General features: G+C 38.8%; 1 long non-coding RNA gene across 13 annotated transcripts in view; it reads right to left on the bottom strand.

The window, feature by feature from the left end:
* Nucleotides 1-20,814, bottom strand: part of LOC134485850 (uncharacterized) — a 704,841-nt gene that overhangs the window by 535,401 nt on the left and 148,626 nt on the right. For 5 of the 13 annotated variants that reach the window (XR_015674041.1, XR_015674033.1, XR_015674039.1 and 2 more), the window contains exon 1: nt 2,134-3,274. The exons of 7 other annotated variants lie outside the window; for them this stretch is intronic. This is a non-coding gene — a long non-coding RNA (uncharacterized LOC134485850). Of the gene's footprint in view, nt 1-2,133; nt 3,275-15,106; nt 15,164-20,814 lie in introns of those variants that run through there. One more of the 13 variants, XR_015674027.1, reaches the window with a different exon arrangement.

The raw sequence follows: 20,814 nt of genomic DNA on the forward strand, positions 1-20,814 counted from the left end.
ATGACTTAAAAAAAGGTACAAGTGATTTGAAGAAATATAAAATTATGAAATGGACACAGCACTTGAAATGGAGTGGAATGACATGTAAAGTCTTGAAATCAAATACATGTAATGAGATTTTCCAAATGGAGTTTAATAGCAAGAGGTTGTTCATGTGATTTAATGAAGAGCAAATGAAATAACTCAGGATAGTGCAACAGTGTGAAACCAGTATATACAATAGTATATACAATATACAATCATAGTATGTACAATAATAAAAATGAAAATGCAATAGGACAAAGTGAAGGATACCCACACTCTAATGGAGAACATGATAATGAAATGATACAGTGATATGACATAAAAAAGCTGGACAATGTGAAGGTCAAGTGAAATGCTTAAATAATAGGATTTAAAATAAACCTATTCTGTAGATAATGAAAGGAAATTAAATACTGCAATGACCATTGAATTAATGTAATTTCATATATATTTTATGTTTATATTCGTGTGCTCATTATTATATTTGGGTAATTTATACATATTTATTAGTATTTTCTTTGACACGTGAATTAATGGATTAATTAAAATTAATGAAATTAAGTTTAAAATGCAGAGAACAAGTAAAATGATGAATGAAATAATGAAAAGGAGCTCAATAAAATGCTGGTCCAATGATCTAGTGCACTGAAGTTAAAAAAAAATCAAATAGCAGTTTTCTGAAGGAACAGAAGGAAAAGAGACATTGAAGTGAAACTTAGAGAGTTACGCTAATGAAAGTAACAGATTAAGTTATAATAATGAAATGAAATAAAATGCTGATGTGAAATACAATAGGAAGTAGAAATAAAATTGAATAAGTGCACTTGAATGTTCTGTGATGAGAAAAGGCTAAAAATTATTAATTTTTGCTCAAATAGAAAAAAGCTAATCACGGGACAATGTTATGAAACGACGTTAAAAAATGAAAGCAAAAAAATTTAAGAAATACATATAGAAAAACAGCATGAAGGAAATTAAAACAATCAATGAGTAAAATCAAAATATATAAAAGATTAAATGAACAAAAGTGAAAGAATAAATAATAATTAAGAACGAAAATGAAAAATAAACAAACAATTTTTAAAAAGTAACTATTGTGAATGAAAATAAAAGGAAATGTAAAAGATGGTATTGAATTAAATGGAAATATGAAGTAAAATTGGATAGACAGAATTAATTTTCAAGTGATGAAATCCTTACATGAAATCCATTAAAGGAATGAGATGAAGATAAACAAGTTGGTGAAATGAGAATCGACCAGGACGAGGAATTAAAATAGGGGAAGGAATCCCAATGAAATATAACGTCCTGTAATCTAACACGATGTACTGTGATTAAGTGAAATGAAAGACAAACTAAAAGGAGGGGACAATATGAAGTCCGATTTAGGAAAATGAACTGAGAGGACAGGACATGATAAATGCTTGAAGAGATGAAAGGATGGGATGAGGGGCTTCAGAGGAAATGAAATATCGTAATGAAAACACGAAGTAGCAACATAAAGTGCAACGGTGTGGACAAAGTATTAGGAAATCTCTGTGATGAAGCCTTGGAGGGACGGAAGCAAACATAACTCAGTGCAGTGGAATCTACTGGACCCAAATGAGAGAAAAGGAAGAGATACAACAAGGAAGAAAGAGGGAGACACAAAATGACGATATTAAATCAAATTAAAGATAAATGAAATGATTTTATGACATGAAAGGAAATGAAGCTGTGGCCTGAACACCAGCGAATGACTTTAATGAAAGAAAGTAGATGAAATGGATCTGATATAAAACAGTTCTATGAAATACAGTAATTAAAAGGAATGAAGATATTTAATGAAATTTAATTCATAAAGTTAAAAGTAGCACAAAATAATGAAACTCAATGAATTGAAACAAAGAACTGAGGCTGAAAGGAGACAATGAAAACCGGTCAAAAAAGGAGATGGCCAACGTTATAGTCACAAAACATACTCGGGGACGCAGGGTAAACAGAACTTATAATTAAAGCCCAGAATGTTCTTCTGAAAATCGATCCTAAGATCAAGAATGGTTGCAATAGGTAAGGACGCAATGAAACGTTTATACGTGTCTGCAAAAGCTTCTCAGAGTTAAAACTTACCGACCTGCTGCTGCTGGATGATTTGCCAGAGGAATAAAGATCAGTTTCTAGTGCTGGCCAGGCTCCCCAGTGGGAAACTGGGTCTTTACCGAATGTGGTGCTGTCACTGACTAAACTCCAACTTGGCAGAAACTTGCGTTTTAAAGCTCAGCGTCTTATTAAAATAGTGGAGCTGGTTTCACTTTCTCAGAACGGTTTAATTTATACCGATTTCCAGAACGGTTTAATTTTACCGATTTCCAGAACGGTTAAATTAATACCGATTTCCAGTACGGTTTAATTTATACCGATTTCCAGAACGGCTTAATTTTACCGATTTCCAGAACGATTTAATTTATACCGGTTTCCAGAACGGTTTAAGTTTACGGATTTCCAGAACGGTTTAATTTATACCGATTACCGAAACGGTTTAATTTTACCGATTTCCAGAACGGTTTAATTTTACCGATTTCCAGAACGGTTTAATTTATACCGATTACCAGAAAGGCTTCATTTTACCGATTTCCAGCACGGTTTAATTTATACCGATTACCAGAAAGGCTTAATTTTACCGATTTCCAGCACGGTTTAATTTATACCGATTACCGAAACGGTTTAATTTTACAGATTTCCAGAACGGTTTAATTTATACTGTTTTACAGACGGTTAAATTTTACCAATTTCCACAACGGTTTATACCGGTTTCCAGAACGGTTTAATTTATACCGTTTTCCAGACGGTTTAATTTTACCGATTTCAAGAACGGTTAAATTTTACCGATTTCCACAACGGTTTAATTTATACCGATTTCCGAAACGGTTTAATTTTACCGATTTCCAGAACGGATTATTTTACACCGATTTCCAGAACGGCTTAATTTACCGATTTCCAGTACGGTTTAATTTATACCGTTTTACAAAACGGTTAAATTTTACCGATTTCCATAACGGTTTAATTTATACCGGTTTCCAGAACGGTTTAATTTTACCGATTTCCATAACGGTTAAATTTTACCGATTTCCACAACGGTTTAATTTATACCGGTTTCCAGAATGGTTTAATTTATACCGGTTTCCAAAAAACGGTTCCATTTAAACCTGTTTCCTGAACGGTTGCATTTAAACCGGTTTCCACCGCACTTTCATTTAAACCGTTTTGAAATGAAAGTTTTCTTCAGAAAATTAACTATCTGCCTCCCCCACTTCCTCCTTGGTCTTTGCCAGCCCAAGCGCAGCCAGTGTGGTCAAAGCTCCTCCCCTGGCTAGGTGGCTATGAAAAGGAGAGCACAGTTGGTGAGGTAGGCTCTGCCTCCTCACTGTCTTCAAATTGGAAAGCCAGCTCTGTTGACCTGAACTACATAAGACTGAAGAAGAGATACCACAACCTCTCAATACCAAATTACAGCAGCAGACTGGCCGCGGGTCGGCTCTGCTTGATTGTACCCAAACTGCTGAGAAATTTACCTTTGTAAGAATAAAAAACCAACACCGAGAAACTTTACAATAAGATATTACCCGTCTCAATTTACCCAAACTGCTGGGCAATTTACCTTTGTAAGAATAAAAAACCGATACCGAGAAATTTACAATAAGATATTACCTGTCTCAATTTACCAAGTTTTACTGCTGAGCAATTTACTTTTTAAGAATGAAAAGCTGCTATCCAGAAACCTTGAGAGAAACTGAGACAGCACCCCGCCCCAACGACTCCATAAATGCTCCTGTTGACACTCGCCCTTGTGCCACGGAGCCAAATATCTGGTGCGTGAGCGGGCAGGAGGCTTGGGAGGCCTGGGAGAGAAGAGCATCTGCAGGGCCCCAGCCTTATGGGGTTATTACCTGGGACACACTGCAGCCCTGGTCAATGCCCTGCCTACTGCCCCTGAGACAGTTCTCAGGTGATCAGGGCAATGCCAGGGAGGAAGCACTTCCCGGGGTGGCTCGGGGCTCTGTGGGCTCGCCCTGGCAAAGGGATTCTAGCAGAGGGCAGGGTGAGCCTGGCATCTGGGCCCCTACCTTCTGTCCTGGAAGCCAGAAGCCAGAGGCTCGGGTGGGAGAGGAGGCAGCCCCGCCGACGCCTGCCCAGCCTGTGCTGCAGCAGCCCCCCTGCATCCTGGGTCCCAAACAGGGCTCCACACAACAGGAAGCCCAGACCTCTGACCCTGGGCAAGCAGGCCAGTGTGGTCAGCCTGTCTCCCCCCGGTGGTGGACAAGATGCCCGGTTCCCTCTGCCCTCCCGGAATGGATCCATTGCCCTGTCATCTCCTTCCCACCTGGCTGCTGCCCTGCTTTCTCAGGCACTAGGGAGCCTTAAAGAGCAGCAGGCTCCCTTGGGCTCCTGCTCCCCGCAGGCATGCCTGCTAACTCATCCCCTTCAACTTTCAAATAAAAACGCACTGAGAACTGCATTCTTCTGTAGCCAACGTGTCTTTTATTTTGTGCTTAGAAACAGCATTTACCACAGGGAAACAGGTGGGCCGCGATGGTGCTTTCCTGCCATCCCAGCACTCTCCCTGCAGAGGCAGGGGGGGAGTGATTTGCAAGTAGAGACCAGCCACTCCACCTCAGCCACTGTCAGGCAGGAGAGAGCCACCCTGCCTGCACTGTCTGTGAATATGATCTTTCATTGAAATGCATGTGTGTTTGGGTTACTCTTCTGCTATGGGAGGAAAGAGCAGGACCAAGCAAGTGTGCTATTCATGGTTCATGTTGTTGTGGTGATAAGCCATGGCCAGAGACAGCTCTGGGAGGAAAGGGGTGATTTGACTGTCAGTTCCCCACCACTGTCCTCACTGAAGGAAGGCATGGCAGCTACCCCACCAGGGCAGCAACCTGGAGGCAGGAGCTGATGCAAAGGCCCTGGAGGGCTACTTCTTACAGACCTGCTGCTCCTTCTAGCCTGTTAGGCCTGCTTTCTGGTGCAGCTCAGGATCACCAACCCAGGCCTGGCTCTACCCACAATAGGTTTGTCCCCCAGCCCCTAGAATCACTACTTAAGAATAGGCCAACAGGCTTGCTGCCTGCAGCCTGGTCCTGTGAGGCATGATCTCAGAGGCCGGTCCCCCTTTCTCACATCATTCTAGTTCAGTTTCACCTCCTTTCATTCCAATATTTATCTTCATTTCATCGTTTAACTCTTTTATTTTATGTTTCCATTCTTTTATTTCACCTGGGCATTTTATTGTTTCCGTTCACAGACATTTATATTATTCTGTTATTCATTTATTTGTCATCTATATAGAATTTAATTTACTGTATCATAAATATTTATTTTTCCATCATATTTTTAATTGTTCCTATCTTTCTGTGCAGTAATTTGGTTCTATTTTGAAATGTATGTGTGATTTTTTTCCAAGAGTTTACTTGATTTTTTTTCATGTCATATCACTTCTTTTTGGTTTTATTTCTTTTCTATTCATGCCATAGAAGCAGACACAATGATCTGTAATAAATGCGATGAAAGAAATAGTGAATCTGAATAAAGTGAGTGTATGAAAAGGAGTAATATGCTGAAATGTGTCCGATAAAATGGGCATAGACATTTGAAAGGAAGGGTGATGCCACGATTCAATAAAAGATATAAATTGAAGTTATACTTGTTAATGACAGCACAGAAAGTAAAGTGGTAGCATAACAAAATCACAGGAAAAACAATGAGATACATAAGAGAAAGAATGAAAGGCAGTGTGAGGGAACTGTGTCACACACTGAAAAAACAAAATGAATCAAAACAATGTAAAGCAGCTGAATAAATTGACTCTGTAGAGGCATAATGACAGGTATGAAATTATGAGAAGAAGGAAGGAAATTCTCAAGCAGAAAAGCATGTCTGCTGGGTCAATCAATATCACAAAATGGGTTGAAATGGAATCAGAGGAAACCAGCAGAAGGCAATAAAATGGTGAAGGCAATGACTGCAAATGATGAAAATAAAGTAAACTTAATTAGTTGTACACATACAATTTAACTATCATTAAATGTAATAAACTGAAATAATGACTAGATGATAAGAGGAAATAATGATACAAAATCCCATGGGGTTGGGCATGGTGGCTCACACTGTTAGTCCCAGCACTGGGGGAAGCAGAGGCAGGCAGATCTGACCTGACAGAGAATCCCTGTCTCCAAAACAAACAAAACAAAACAAAACAAAACAAAACAAAACAAAACAAAAACAAACCCCAAAATACAAAAACAATAAACCTGAACAATGATTCAATTATTAAGACATGTTTTGACATGGAAGTGAACTAATGAAATGGCTTGAAATGGAGTGCAATGACTTGCAAAGTCTTGAAATCAAATACACATAATGAGATTTTCCAAATGAAGTTCAATTACAAAAGGTTGTTCATGTGATTTAATGAGGGGCAAATGAAGTGTCTCAGGATAACGCAACAGTGTGAAACCAGTACATACCATAGATTGCCTCATAATAAACATGAAAATGCAATGGGACAAAGTTAATGATGACCCACACTCTAATGGAGAACACTGATAGGTAACGTGATAATGAAATGATACAGTGATATGATGTAAACAAGCTGGGCAATGTGAAGATCAAGTTAGACACTTAACAGGATTTAAAATAAACCTATTCTGTAGATAATGAAAGGAAATTTAAGTAGTGTAATGACCATTGAATTAATGTAATTTCATATATATTTTATGTTTATATTCATGTGCTCATTATTACATTTGTGTAATTTATACATATTTATTAGTATTATCTTTGACACATGAATTAATGGATTAATTAAAATTAATGAAATTAAGTTTAAAATGCAGAGAACAAGTAAAATGATGAATGAAATAATGAAAAGGAGCTCAATAAAATGCTGGTCAAATGATCTAGTGCACTGAAGTTAAAAAAAATCAAATAGCGGTTTTCTAAAGGAAAAGAAGGAAAAGAGACATAAGTGAAACTTAGAGAGTTACGCTAATGAAAGTAACAGATTAAATTATAATAATGAGATGAAATAAAATGCCAATGTGAAATACAATAGGAGGTAGAAATAAAATTGAATGAGTGCACTTGAATGTTCTGTGATGAGAAAAGGCTAAAAATTATAATTTTTGCTAAATAGAAAAAAGCTAATCACCGGACAATGTTATGAAACGACGTTAAAAAATGAAAGCAAAAATTTTAAGAAATACATATAGAAAAACAGCATGAAGGAAATTAAAACAATCAATGAGTAAAATCAAAATATATAAAAGATTAAATAAACAAAAGTGAAAGAATAAATAATAATTAAGAACGAAAATGAAAAATAAACAAAAAATTTTTAAAAAGTAACTATTGTGAATGAAAATAAATGGAAATATGAAGTAAAATTGGATAGACAGAATTAATTTTCAAGTGATGAAATCCTTACATGAAATGAATTAAAGGAATGAGATGAAGATAAACAAGTTGGTGAAATGAGAATCGACCAGGACATGGAATTAAAATAGGGGAAGGAATCCCAATGAAATATAACGTCCTGTAATCTAACACGATGTACTGTGATTAAGTGAAATGAAAGACAAACTAAAAGGAGGGGACAATATGAAGTCCGATTTAGGAAAATGAACTGAGAGGACAGGACATGATAAATGCTTGAAGAGATGAAAGGATGGGATGAGGGGCTACAGAGGAAATGAAATATCGTAATGAAAACACGAAGTAGCAACATAAAGTGCAACGGTGTGGACAAAGTATTAGGAAATCTCTGTGATGAAGCCTTGGAGGGACGGAAGCAAACATAACTCAGTGCAATGGAATCTACTGGACCCAAATGAGAGAAAAAGAAGAGATACAACAAGGAAGAAAGAGGGAAACACAAAATGACGATATTAAATCAAATTAAAGATAAATGAAATGATTTTATGACATGAAAGGAAATGAAGCTGTGGCCTGAACGCCAGTGAATGACTTTAATGAAAGAAAGTAGATGACATGTATGTATCTGATATAAAACAGTTCTATGAAATACAATGATTAAAAAAATGAAAATATTTAATGAAATTTAATTAATAAAGTTAACAGTAGCATAAAATAATGAAACTCAATGAATTGAAACAAAGAACTGAGGCTGAAAGGAGACAATGAAAATCGGTCAAAAAAGGAGATGGCCAACGTTATAGTCACAAAACATACTCGGGGACGCAGGGTAAACAGAACTTGTAATTAAAGCCCAGAATGTTCTTCTGAAAATCGATCCTAAGATCAAGAATGGTTGCAATAGGTAAGGACGCAATGAAACGTTTATACGTGTCTGCAAAAGCTTCTCAGAGTTAAAACTTACCGACCTGCTGCTGCTGGATGATTTGCCAGAGGAATAAAGATCAGTTTCTAGTGCTGGCCAGGCTCCCCAGTGGGAAACTGGGTCTTTACCAAATGTGGTGCTGTCACTGACTAAACTCCAACTTGGCAGAAACTTGCGTTTTAAAGCTCAGCGTCTTATTAAAATAGTGGAGCTGGTTTCACTTTCTCAGAACGGTTTAATTTATACCGATTTCCAGAACGGTTAAATTAATACCGATTTCCAGTACGGTTTAATTCATACCGATTTCCAGAACGGCTTAATTTTACCGATTTCCAGTACGGTTTAATTTATACCGTTTTACAGAACGGTTTAATTTTACAGATTTCCAGAACGGTTTAATTTATACCGATTTCCAGAACGGTTTAATTTATACCGATTTCCAGAACGGTTTAATTTTACCGATTTCCAGAACGGCTTAATTTTACCGATTTCCAGTACGGTTTAATTTATACCGTTTTACAGAACGGTTTAATTTTACAGATTTCCAGAACGGTTTAATTTATACCGATTTCCAGAACGGTTTAATTTATACCGATTTCCAGAACGGTTTAATTTTACCGATTTCCAGAACGGTTTAATTTATACCGATTTCCAGAACTGCTTAGTTTTACCGATTTCCAGAACGGTTTAATTTATACCGGTTTCCAGAAAGGTTCAAATTATACCGATTTCCAGAACGGTTCAATTTTACCGATTTCCAGAACGGTTCAATTTATACCGATTTCCAGAACGGTTCAATTTATACCGATTTCCAGAACGGTTCAATTTTACCGATTTCCGAAACGGTTTAATTTTACCGATTTACAGTACTGTTTAATTTATACCGATTTCCAGAACGGTTTAATTTTACCAATTTCCGGAACGATTTAATTTATACCGATTTACAGAACGGTTTAATTTATACCGATTTACAGAAAGGTTTGATTTTACCGGTTTTCAAAACGGTTTAACTTATACCGATTTCCAGAACGGTTCAATTTTACCGATTTCCAGAACGGATTAATTTATACCGATTTCCAGAACGGCTTAATTTTACCGATTTGCAGAACGGTTTAATTTTACCGATTTCCAGAACGGTTTAATTTATACCGATTTGCAGAACGGTTTAATTTTACCGATTTCCAGAACGGTTTAATTCATACCGATTTCCAGAACGGTTCAATTTTACCGATTTCCAGAACGATTTAATATATACCGATTTCCAGAACGGTTCAATTTTCCCGATTTCCAGAACGGTTTAATTTTCCCGATTTCCAGAACGGTTCAATTATACCGATTTCCAGAACGGTTTAATTTTACCGATTTCCAGAACGGTTTAATTTTACCGATTTCCACAACGATTTAATTTATACCGGTTTCCAGAACGGTTCCATTTAAACCTGTTTCCTGAACGGTTGCATTTAAACCGGTTTCCACCGCGCTTTCATTTAAACCGGATGCACCACGGATTCATTTAAAGCGTTTTTAAAATGAAAGTTGTTCTTCAGAAAATTAACTATCTGCCTCCTCCACTTCCTCCTTGGTCTTTGCCAGCCCAAGGGCAGCCAGTGTGGTCAAAGCTCCTCCCCTGGAAGGGTGGATATAAAAAAGGAGAGCACAGTTGGTGAGGCAGGCTCTGCCTCACTGTATTCAAATTGGAAAGCAAGCTCTGTTGACCTGAACTACATAAGACTGAAGAAGAGATACCGACAACCTCTCAATACCAAATTACAGCAGCAGTCTGGCCGCGGGTCGACTCTGCTGGATTGTACCCAAACTGCTGAGAAATTTACCTTTGTAAGAATAAAAAACCAACACCGAGAAACTTTACAATAAGATATTACCCGTCTCAATTTACCCAAACTGCTGCGCAATTTACATTTGTAAGAATAAAAAACCGATACCGAGAAACTTAACAATAAGATATTACCTGTCTCAATTTACCAAGTTTTACTGCTGAGCAATTTACTTTTTAAGAATGAAAAGCTGCTATCCAGAAACCTTGAGAGAAATAGAGGCAGCACGCCCCAACTACTCCATAAATGCTCCTGTTGGGAGTCGCCCTTGTGCCACGGAGCCAAATACCTGGTGCACAAGGGTGCAGGAGGCTTGGGAGGCCTGGGAGAGAAGAGCATCTGCAGGGCCCCAGCCTTGTGTGGCTGTGACCAGGGGCAAATTGCAGCCCTGGTCAATGCCCTGCTTACTGCCCCTGGGACAGTCCTCCTCAGCTGAACAATGCATTCCCAGGGAGGAAACACTTCCCGAGATGACTCACGGGTCTGTGGGCTGGCCCTGGCTAAGGGATTCTAGCAGAGAGCAGCGGGAGCCTGGCAGCTGGGCACCTACCTTCTGTCCCGGAAGCCAGAGCCAGAGGCTCTGGTGGGAGAGGAGGTAGCCCCGCCAACACCTGCCCAGCCTGTGCTGCAGCAGCCCCCCTGCATCCTGGGTAACAAACAGGGCTCCACACAACAGGAAGCCCAGACCTCTGACCCTGGGCAAGCAGGCCAGTGTGGTCAGCCTGTCTCCCCCCGTGGTGGACAAGATGCCCGGTTCCCTCTGCCCTCCCGGAATGGATCCATTGCCCTGTCATCTCCTTCCCACCTGGCTGCTGCCCTGCTTTCTCTGGCACCAGGGAGCCTTAAAGGACAGCAGGCTCCCTTGGGCTCCTGCTCCCCGCAGGCATGCCTGCTACCTCATCCCCTTCAACTTTCAAATAAAAACGCACTGAGAACTGCATTCTTCTGTAGCCAACGTGTCTTTTATTTTGTGCTTAGAAACAGCATTTACCACAGGGAAACAGGTGGGCTGTGATGGTGCTCACCTGTCATCCCAGCACTCTCCCTGCACAGGCGGGGGGGGGGGGGGAGTGATTTGCAAGTAGAGACCAGCCACCCCACCTCAGCCACTGTCAGGCAGGAGAGAGCCACCCTGCCTGCACTGTCTGTGCATATGATCTTTCAGTCAAGTGCCCATGTGTTTCGGTTACTTTTCTAGTATGGGAAGAAACAGCAGGACCAAGCAAGTGTGCTATTCATGGTTCCTGTTGTAGGGAATGGCCTAAGCAGGCCATGGCCATAAGCAACTCTGGGAGGAAAGGGGTGATTTGACTGTCAGTTCCCCACCACTGTCCTCACTGAAGGAAGGCATGGCAGCTACCCCACCAGGGCAGCAACCTGGAGGCAGGAGCTGATGCAAAGGCCCTGGAGGGCTACTTCTTACAGACCTGCTGCTCCTTCTAGCCTGTTAGGCCTGCTTTCTGGTGCAGCTCAGGATCACCAACCCAGGCCTGGCTCTACCCACAATAGGTTTGTCCCCCAGCCCCTAGAATCACTACTTAAGAATAGGCCAACAGGCTTGCTGCCTGCAGCCTGGTCCTGTGAGGCATGATCTCAGAGGCCGGTCCCCCTTTCTCACATCATTCTAGTTCAGTTTCACCTCCTTTCATTCCAATATCTGTCTTCATTTCATCCTTTAACTCTTTTATTTTATGTTTCCATTCTTTTATTTCACCTGGGCATTTCATTGTTTCAGTTCACCTGACATTTATATAGTATTCTGTTATTCATTTAGTTGTCATGTACATATATAATTTAAGTTACTGTATCATAAATATTTATTTTTACATTTTGCTTTTAATTATTCCTATCTTTCCTTGCAGTAATTTGGTTCTATTTTAAAATGTATGTGTGATTTTTTCAAGAATTTACTTGATTTTTTTTTCATGTCATATCACTTCTTTTTGGTTGTTATTTCTTTTCTAATCATGCCATAGAAGAAGACACAATGATATTTAATAAATACGATGAAAGAAATAATGAATCTAAATAAAGTGAGTGTATGAAAAGGAGTAATATGCTGAAATGTGCCCGATACGAAGGGATTAGTCATTTCCAAAAAGGGTATTGCCATGATTTAATAAAGGATGTAAATTGAAGTTATACTTGTTAATGAAATCACAGAAAGTAAAGTGGTAGCATAACAATATAAAAGGAAGAAGAATGAGATGCCTAAGAGAAAGAATGAAAGGCAGTGTGAGGGAACGGTGTAAAACACTGAAAAAACAAAATGAATCAAAACAATGTAAAGCAGCTGAACAAATTGATTCTGTAGCCACATAATGGCAGGAAATATATTATGAGAAGAAGGAAGGAAATTCTGAAACAGAACAGCATCTATGGTGGATCAATCGATATCACAAAATGGGTCGAAATGGAATCAGAGGAAACCAACAGAAGGCAATAAAATGGTGTAAGGCAATGACTGCAAATGATGAAAATAGAGTAAACTTAATTAGTTGTACACATACAATTTAATTATCACTAAATGTAATAAACTGAAATACTGCCTAGATGATAAGAGGAAATAATGACACAAAATCCCATGGGGTTGGGCATGGTGGCTCACACTGTTAGTCCCAACACTGGGGGAAGCAGAGGCAGGCAGATCTGACCTGAGTCAACCTGGTCCACAAAGGACACTGCAGGACAGTCAAGGATTCCTGTCTCCAAAATAAATATACAAGACAAAACAAAACAAAACAAAACAAAACAAAACAAAAGAAAACTGAAACAAACCCCAAAACACAGAAACAAAAATCCTGAATGATTCTTCAACGTTTAGGACATGTTTTGACATGGAAGTGAACTAATGAAATGGCTTGAAATGGAATGGAATGACTTGCAAAGTCTTGAAATCAAATACACATAATGAGATTTTCAAAATGAAGTTCAATAGCAAAAGGTTGGTCATGTGATTTAATGAGGGGCAAATGAAGTGACTCAGGATAATGCAACAGTGTGAAACCAGTACATACCATAGATTGCCTCATAATAAACATGAACATGCAATGGGACAAAGTGAATGATGACCCACACTCTTGGAGAACACTGAGAGGTAACGTGATAATGAAATGATACAGTGATATGACATAAAAAGGCTGGGCAATGTGAAGATCAAGTTAGACACTTAAATAATAGGATTTAAAATAAACCTATTCTGTAGATAATGAAAGGAAATTTAGGTACTGCAATGGCATTTAATTAATGTAATATATATATGTATAGATTGTTTATATTTATGTACTTACTATTACATCTGTGTATTTTATACATGTTTATTAGTATTTTCTTTTACACACTAATTAATGGACTGAATAAAAATAATGAAATTAAGTTTAAAATGCAGGGAACAAGTAAAATGATGAAAGGAAATAATGAAAAGGAGCTCAAAAACAAATGCTGATCCAATGATCTAGAGCACTGAAGTAAAAAAAATCAAGTAGTAATTTTGTACCGGAACAGAAGGAAAAGAGACACCGAAGTGAAACTTAGACTAGATCATAATAAGGAAGTGAAATAGAATGCAGATATGAAATACAATAGGAAGTAGGAATAAAATTGAATATGTGCAATTCAATGCTCTGAGATGAGAAAAGGTTACAAATTATTAATTTTTGCTCAAATAGAATAAAAACTAAATCACAGGACAATGTTATGAAACGAGTTAAAAAATGAAAGCAAAAAATTTAAGAAATACATCTATAAAAACAGCATGAATGAAATTAGAACAATAAATGAGTAACATCAAAATACATAAAAACACCAACTAAACAAAAGTGAAAGAAGAAAAAATAATTAAGAAGACAAATGGGAAATGAAAAAAACACTATTAAAAAGTAACTATCGTGAATGAAAATAAAATGAAATGAAAAAGATGGTATTAAATTAAATGGAAATACGAAGTAAAATTTGATAGACACAATTAAGTTTCAAGTGATGAAATACTTCGATGAAATGAATTAAAGGAATGAGATGAAGTTAAAACAAGTTGGTGAAATGAGAATCGGTCAGGTCAAGGAATTAAAATAGGGGAAGGAATCCCAATGAAATATAACGTCCTGTAATCTAACACGATGTACTGTGATTAAGTGAAATGAAAGACAAACTAAAAGGAGGGGACAATATGAAGTCCGATTTAGGAAAATGAACTGAGAGGACAGGACATGATAAATGCTTGAAGAGATGAAAGGATGGGATGAGGGGCTTCAGAGGAAATGAAATATCGTAATGAAAACACGAAGTAGCAACATAAAGTGCAACGGTGTGGACAAAGTATTAGGAAATCTCTGTGATGAAGCCTTGGAGGGACGGAAGCAAACATAACTCAGTGCAGTGGAATCTACTGGACCCAAATGAGAGAAAAAGAAGAGATACAACAAGGAAGAAAGAGGGCGACACAAAATGACGATATTAAATCAAATTAAAGATAAATGAAATGATTTTATGACATGAAAGGAAATGAAGCTGCGGCCTGAACGCCAGCGAATGACTTTAATGAAAGAAAGTAGATGACATGTATGTATCTGATATAAAACAGTTCTATGAAATACAATGATTAAAAAAATGAAAATATTTAATGAAATTTAATTAATAAAGTTAACAGTAGCATAAAATAATGAGACTCAATGGATTGGAACAAAGAACTGATGCTGAAAGGAGATAATGAAAATCGGTCAAAAGAGGAGATGGCGAACCTTATAGTCACAAACCATATTTTGGGACGCAGGGTAAACAGTACTTGTAATGAAAGCCCATAATGTTCTTCTAAAAGTCGATCCTAAGGTCAAAAGTTGTTGCAATAGGTAAGGACACAATGAAGAGTTTAAAGGTGTCCACAAAAGCTTATGGAAGCTAAAACTCACTTAACCTGCTGCTGGATCACTTACAGGAGAGTGAAGACCAGTTTCTGGGGCTGGCCAGGCTCCCCAGTGGGAAACTGGGGCTCTGTGGAATTTGATGCTGTCACTGTTTGAACTCCACCTTTGCAGCAGCTTCCCTTTTAAAGCTCAGCATCTTCTTAAAATAGTGGAGTAACTGCCCTGCTGGGGTCTGAGCAGCCAGCTGCTCAGGTGAACTGGGGGGAATGGCCAGGTGAGCAGCTAGGCTGCCTCCTGAAGTGAGCTTTGTAGATTTCTGCCCCCCTCTCTGCTCTGAGGCAGACCCTGCTCTCAGTGTGGACCCAGGTCGCCTCTCTGGATCCTTTCAGCAGGTTTGGCTTTCTGTTCATTTTTCTGGCGGATGTGTGGTTCACCCTATTCTATCCTGTAGCAGAGTCTGGTTTCTGTTTTTTCAGAACGATTTAATTTAAACGGGGTTCCAGAAAGGTTTAACTTATGCCCGTTTCCAGAGCGATTTAACTTAAACCCGTTTCCAGAGCGACTTAACTTAAACCCGTTTCTAGAGCGAGTTAACTTAAACCCGTTTCCACAACGCTTTAACTTAAACCTGCTTCCACAACGCTTTAATTTGAACCTGTTTCCAGAACGCTTTAATTTAAAACGATTTCCAGAAGGGTTTAACTTATACCGGTTTCCAGAACGCTTTAAATTAACCCGGTTTCCAGAACGGTTTAACTTAAACCGATTTCCAGAACGGTTAAATTTAAACCTGTTGCCTGAAGGGTTTCATTTAAACCGGTTTCCGGAAGGTTCCATTTAAACCGGTTTCCACAGCGCTTTCATTTAAATCGGTTTGCACAACGGATGCATTTAAAGCGTTTTTAAAATGAAAGTTGTTCTTCTGAAAATTAACTATCTGCCTCCTCCACTTCCTCCTTGGTCTTTGGGAGCCCGGGGGCAGCCAGTGTGGTCAAAGCTCCGCCCCTGGCTAGGTGGCTATAAAAAGGGAGAGCCCAGTTGGTGAGGCAGGCTCTGCCTCCTCACTGTATTCAAATTGGAAAGCAAGCTCTGTTGACCTGAACTACATAAGACTGAAGAAGTGATACCGACGACCTCTCAATACCAAATTACAGCAGCAGACTGGCCGCTGGGTCGGCTCTGCTTGATTGTACCCAAACTGCTGGGCAATTTGCATTTTGAAAGATTAAAAAACGATATCTACCAACTCTACAATAAGATATTACCTGTCTCAAATAACCCAAACTGCTGGACAATTTGCATTTTGAAAGATTAAAAAAAACGGTATCTACGAACTCTACAATAAGATATTACCTGTCTCAAATAACCCAAACTGCTGGGCAATTCGCATTTTGAAAGAATAAAAAACGATATCTACGAACTCTACAATAAGATATTACCTGTATCAATTTACACAAACTGCTGGGCAATTTGCATTTTGAAAGAATATAAACGGAGGCGGGGGACGGAGGAAAGAATAAAAAAAAAAAAACGATATCTACGAACTCTACAATAAGATATTACCTGTATCAATTTACCCAAACTGCTGGGCAATTTACCTTTTTAAGAATGAAAAACTGCCATCCAGATACCTTGAGAGAAATGGAGACAGCATGCCGCCCTAATTACCGCATAAGTGCTCCTATTGGCACTCGGCCTTGTGCCACGGAGCCAAATATCTGGTGCACGAGGGTGCAGGAGGCTTGGGAGGCCTGGGAGAGAAGAGCATCTGCAGAGCCCCAGCCTTATGGGGTTATTACCTGGGACACACTGCAGCCCTGGTCAATGCCCTGCCTACTGCCCCTGAGACAGTTCTCAGGTGATCAGGGCAATGCCAGGGAGGAAGCACTTCCCGGGGTGGCTCGGGGCTCTGTGGGCTCGCCCTGGCAAAGGGATTCTAGCAGAGGGCAGGGTGAGCCTGGCATCTGGGCCCCTACCTTCTGTCCTGGAAGCCAGAAGCCAGAGGCTCGGGTGGGAGAGGAGGCAGCCCCTCCGACACCTGCCCAGCCTGTGCTGCAGCAGCCCCCCTGCATCCTGGGTCCCAAACAGGGCTCCCCACAACAGGAAGCCCAGACCTCTGACCCTGGGCAAGCAGGCCAGTGTGGTCAGCCTGTCTCCCCCCGGTGGTGGACAAGATGCCCGGTTCCCTCTGCCCTCCCGGAATGGATCCATTGCCCTGTCATGTCCTTCCCACCTGGCTGCTGCCCTGCTTTCTCTGGCACCAGGGAGCCTTAAAGGACAGCAGGCTCCCTTGGGCTCCTGCTCCCCGCAGGCATGCCTGCTACCTCATCCCCTTCAACTTTCAAATAAAAACGCACTGAGAACTGCATTCTTCTGTAGCCAAGGTGTCTTTTATTTTGTGCTTAGAAACAGCATTTACCACAGGGAAACAGGTGGGCTGTGATGGTGCTCACCTGTCATCCCAGCACTCTCCCTGCACAGGCGGGGGGGGGGGGGGGGGGAGTGATTTGCAAGTAGAGACCAGCCACTCCACCTCAGCCACTGTCAGGCAGGAGAGAGCCACCCTGCCTGCACTGTCTGTGCATATGATCTTTCAGTCAAGTGCACATGTGTTTCGGTTACTTTTCTAGTATGGGAAGAAACAGCAGGACCAAGCAAGTGTGCTATTCATGGTTCCTGTTGTAGGGAATGGCCTAAGCAGGCCATGGCCATAAGCAACTCTGGGAGGAAAGGGGTGATTTGACTGTCAGTTCCCCACCACTGTCCTCACTGAAGGAAGGCATGGCAGCTACCCCACCAGGGCAGCAACCTGGAGGCAGGAGCTGATGCAAAGGCCCTGGAGGGCTACTTCTTACAGACCTGCTGCTCCTTCTAGCCTGTTAGGCCTGCTTTCTGGTGCAGCTCAGGATCACCAACCCAGGCCTGGCTCTACCCACAATAGGTTTGTCCCCCAGCCCCTAGAATCACTACTTAAGAATAGGCCAACAGGCTTGCTGCCTGCAGCCTGGTCCTGTGAGGCATGATCTCAGAGGCCGGTCCCCCTTTCTCACATCATTCTAGTTCAGTTTCACCTCCTTTCATTCCAATATCTGTCTTCATTTCATCCTTTAACTCTTTTATTTTATGTTTCCATTCTTTTATTTCACCTGGGCATTTCATTGTTTCAGTTCACCTGACATTTATATAGTATTCTGTTATTCATTTAGTTGTCATGTACATATATAATTTAAGTTACTGTATCATAAATATTTATTTTTACATTTTGCTTTTAATTATTCCTATCTTTCCTTGCAGTAATTTGGTTCTATTTTAAAATGTATGTGTGATTTTTTCAAGAATTTACTTGATTTTTTTTTCATGTCATATCACTTCTTTTTGGTTGTTATTTCTTTTCTAATCATGCCATAGAAGAAGACACAATGATATTTAATAAATACGATGAAAGAAATAATGAATCTAAATAAAGTGAGTGTATGAAAAGGAGTAATATGCTGAAATGTGCCCGATACGAAGGGATTAGTCATTTCCAAAAAGGGTATTGCCATGATTTAATAAAGGATGTAAATTGAAGTTATACTTGTTAATGAAATCACAGAAAGTAAAGTGGTAGCATAACAATATAAAAGGAAGAAGAATGAGATGCCTAAGAGAAAGAATGAAAGGCAGTGTGAGGGAACGGTGTAAAACACTGAAAAAACAAAATGAATCAAAACAATGTAAAGCAGCTGAACAAATTGATTCTGTAGCCACATAATGGCAGGAAATATATTATGAGAAGAAGGAAGGAAATTCTGAAACAGAACAGCATCTATGGTGGATCAATCGATATCACAAAATGGGTCGAAATGGAATCAGAGGAAACCAACAGAAGGCAATAAAATGGTGTAAGGCAATGACTGCAAATGATGAAAATAGAGTAAACTTAATTAGTTGTACACATACAATTTAATTATCACTAAATGTAATAAACTGAAATACTGCCTAGATGATAAGAGGAAATAATGACACAAAATCCCATGGGGTTGGGCATGGTGGCTCACACTGTTAGTCCCAACACTGGGGGAAGCAGAGGCAGGCAGATCTGACCTGAGTCAACCTGGTCCACAAAGGACACTGCAGGACAGTCAAGGATTCCTGTCTCCAAAATAAATATACAAGACAAAACAAAACAAAACAAAACAAAACAAAACAAAAGAAAACTGAAACAAACCCCAAAACACAGAAACAAAAATCCTGAATGATTCTTCAACGTTTAGGACATGTTTTGACATGGAAGTGAACTAATAAAATGGCTTGAAATGGAATGGAATGACTTGCAAAGTCTTGAAATCAAATACACATAATGAGATTTTCAAAATGAAGTTCAATAGCAAAAGGTTGGTCATGTGATTTAATGAGGGGCAAATGAAGTGACTCAGGATAATGCAACAGTGTGAAACCAGTACATACCATAGATTGCCTCATAATAAACATGAACATGCAATGGGACAAAGTGAATGATGACCCACACTCTTGGAGAACACTGAGAGGTAACGTGATAATGAAATGATACAGTGATATGACATAAAAAGGCTGGGCAATGTGAAGATCAAGTTAGACACTTAAATAATAGGATTTAAAATAAACCTATTCTGTAGATAATGAAAGGAAATTTAGGTACTGCAATGGCATTTAATTAATGTAATATATATATGTATAGATTGTTTATATTTATGTACTTACTATTACATCTGTGTATTTTATACATGTTTATTAGTATTTTCTTTTACACACTAATTAATGGACTGAATAAAAATAATGAAATTAAGTTTAAAATGCAGGGAACAAGTAAAATGATGAAAGGAAATAATGAAAAGGAGCTCAAAAACAAATGCTGATCCAATGATCTAGAGCACTGAAGTAAAAAAAATCAAGTAGTAATTTTGTACCGGAACAGAAGGAAAAGAGACACCGAAGTGAAACTTAGACTAGATCATAATAAGGAAGTGAAATAGAATGCAGATATGAAATACAATAGGAAGTAGGAATAAAATTGAATATGTGCAATTCAATGCTCTGAGATGAGAAAAGGTTACAAATTATTAATTTTTGCTCAAATAGAATAAAAACTAAATCACAGGACAATGTTATGAAACGAGTTAAAAAATGAAAGCAAAAAATTTAAGAAATACATCTATAAAAACAGCATGAATGAAATTAGAACAATAAATGAGTAACATCAAAATACATAAAAACACCAACTAAACAAAAGTGAAAGAAGAAAAAATAATTAAGAAGACAAATGGGAAATGAAAAAAACACTATTAAAAAGTAACTATCGTGAATGAAAATAAAATGAAATGAAAAAGATGGTATTAAATTAAATGGAAATACGAAGTAAAATTTGATAGACACAATTAAGTTTCAAGTGATGAAATACTTCGATGAAATGAATTAAAGGAATGAGATGAAGTTAAAACAAGTTGGTGAAATGAGAATCGGTCAGGTCAAGGAATTAAAATAGGGGAAGGAATCCCAATGAAATATAACGTCCTGTAATCTAACACGATGTACTGTGATTAAGTGAAATGAAAGACAAACTAAAAGGAGGGGACAATATGAAGTCCGATTTAGGAAAATGAACTGAGAGGACAGGACATGATAAATGCTTGAAGAGATGAAAGGATGGGATGAGGGGCTTCAGAGGAAATGAAATATCGTAATGAAAACACGAAGTAGCAACATAAAGTGCAACGGTGTGGACAAAGTATTAGGAAAT

This window comes from Rattus norvegicus, chromosome 2 (genome assembly GCF_021556685.1).
Source record: "Rattus norvegicus strain SHRSP/BbbUtx chromosome 2, alternate assembly SHRSP_T2T, whole genome shotgun sequence".
Taxonomy (NCBI): domain Eukaryota; kingdom Metazoa; phylum Chordata; class Mammalia; order Rodentia; family Muridae; genus Rattus; species Rattus norvegicus.